Here is a 2466-nt window from a genome sequence, read left to right as displayed (position 1 = left end):
GGTCTGGAAGCACAGGAGTAGGACCCGCATAAAAGGCTACTGAAGGGGCGAATGCTGTAAAAGCAAAAGCAACCCAGAAAGGTATTTTCTCAAAAATCTGACTTACACTTGTAGAACGATAAATCTAGTGGAAATTTCTCATTGTAATGAATGAATAAAGGCAAAAAGAGATTAAGATGTACTCAAATTCCAAATGTAACTGTGGATTTCCCTCTATCAGGAACCCGCTATTTCTTATGTTTGTTTGAACCATATAGAAAATATATGGATATCGAAGAAGAATTAAGCTCGTGGAGATTAATAAAATAGAAAGTATCATAGTATGTTGTCCTTTCCTGTCCGTTCGCTGTTTTTCTTTACCTTTCAAGTATTACGTATAAAGAGAAAGATAGCCAGTCCTCTTGGGTGGACAAGAGTGTTATGTAAAAAGGACCAAGGAGGATCCTATCCTAAAGGAGAAGAGGGAGGAGTAGGAGCTAGATTTAGGGGCGGAATCGAATGATTACGAGATAAACAATGATAGAAAGGAGAGCACTTAGACAATTTACTTTGAGTACAGGGAAGTCTACTGGTAGGAATTCTTTAGGGCGTATTACGGTTTTTCACCGAGAGGGTGGATCGAAGCGATTGCAGCCAAGAATTGATCTGAAATGAAGCACTTCATCTATAGGCATTGTAGAAAGGATAGAACATGAGCCTAACCGTTCTTCTTGAATCACTCAAGTATGATGGACCCGGGGTGGGGGGAGGGGTCCGCCAGAGAAAATACAACACAATAGAAGAGTTCACTCTACCGCATAAGATCCTCGAATCAACCATGACTACCATATACGGTCCATTTTCGTTCTCTTCCCTGCCCGGGAAGGGGGATCAAAGAAAGGTAGCTTGCTTCTCTCCTAGACAGATGGCGACTTATGCAGTGGTCGGCCTTCCTACCAGAATGCATTTTTGGTCGAAGATCCCCTTTTTTTACTAGTAAGGACGCAGGAAACAAAAAATCTTGTGCGAAGGATGTTTTCTTTTCTGCCCTCTCCTCTCCAAAGGCCAAGGGAGAGACCACATCCCTTTCCTTTGGTAGCTCTTTTAATTTCCCAAGGATCGCGGTAGCTGGGGCAAAGATCGCTTTCTTCACTCTACGAATGTGAGAGAAAGTTAGAGGAAAAAACACATTCTTTCTTTGTGAGATCCAAAAGTGGAGATTGCATAGCATTCTATGGGGACAAAACATATCGTACCAAAATCAAAAGTAGCTCCAGTTTTGGTATATAGTTGTCTATAGCAGTCTTGCTAGCTCGCCCCACTATATGATACATGTATATGTATATATGTCTTACGGACAGGTTTCCCTCACGTATGTTGTTCATGTTTATATCTTAGAAGCATGCTTAAAGGTGTTCGACAGGTAGGACTCGGGCACCCGTCGTAGCCAACCGATTTGGGTCGTGACATCATCTAGGTGGGGCAGTATATTGAAAACAACAAAAAACAGTCGATTAATTAATTAAAACCCTATAGTCATGATATCTAGACAAACATTAGTGAAGGCATATATTATTGCATCATATATGCATGATGTCTAATAACTTAACAAGTAGTTATTGGCATTTGATTCCTATGACATGCTGACTAATAGCGCACAACAGTAGGCGTGGAAATGGGTATAGCAATTATGCAAACCAGCATGCTTTGAACAATGTATAGGTATTAGACAAGTTAAGTGAAGTGTGTGATTACTATAGGCATGACTTCTATTAGTGTAGAAAAATAGAGCATGTCAAACAAAATAGCAAACAAAGCATGTAGACTATATAGGCATGTTTTCTACCCTTTTATGGAAAAATAGAATATACTCATTCCCCCAATTTTACTAACTTCCCAATTGTTTGTTTATAAATTATTACAAGCCCAGATAATGAGTACAAGTACAAATATTACCCAAAGAACAATTGCAAGCCTAAGAATAGGCCCCAAACAAAAGTAACCAGCACTGACTGGCCTTCAACAACCTCATTCTTCACACAACTAGCAGACCCAAATCTCAGGCTTAGCAGAACAATAGAGTATGCCTGAATCCGGCACCCAGGTCCAACAACATATATGGCCCAATACCAGGCCCAAAATGCATGACTTACTTAACCCAACCGATGCCAGATTTAACCATGCATGTGACAACTACTCAGGGAATTAATTAAACAACTTTTCACACTTAAATCTTAAAGCTTTATCTAACAAAAGTTCCAACCAAAGCACATAGACAAGATCACATAAAATATTGACAAGTTTGCAGGGCAAGTTCATGCTTGTATCTTTCAGAAACATAGTTAGAATGATAGGATTGACCATCATAGGCTTGTGAATTATTCCAACAAGAGTTTCAAAAGTAAAATGATCTAGGGTTAGCCTAAAAGGACTTTAGATAAGAGATTTAAACATGAGAATCTGGTAGAGTTATAGACAAGAACAAGT

General features: G+C 39.3%; 1 pseudogene; it reads left to right on the top strand.

Annotated features, from left to right (window-relative positions):
* Positions 1 to 516: 516 nt before the first annotated feature.
* On the top strand, positions 517 to 1250 carry LOC142163323 (large ribosomal subunit protein uL2mz, N-terminal part-like; annotated as a pseudogene).
* The last annotated feature ends 1216 nt before the right edge of the window (positions 1251 to 2466 follow it).

Source organism: Nicotiana tabacum, chromosome 8, assembly GCF_000715075.1.
Source record: "Nicotiana tabacum cultivar K326 chromosome 8, ASM71507v2, whole genome shotgun sequence".
NCBI lineage: Eukaryota > Viridiplantae > Streptophyta > Magnoliopsida > Solanales > Solanaceae > Nicotiana > Nicotiana tabacum.
This window is presented reverse-complemented; position numbering and strand designations above follow the sequence as displayed.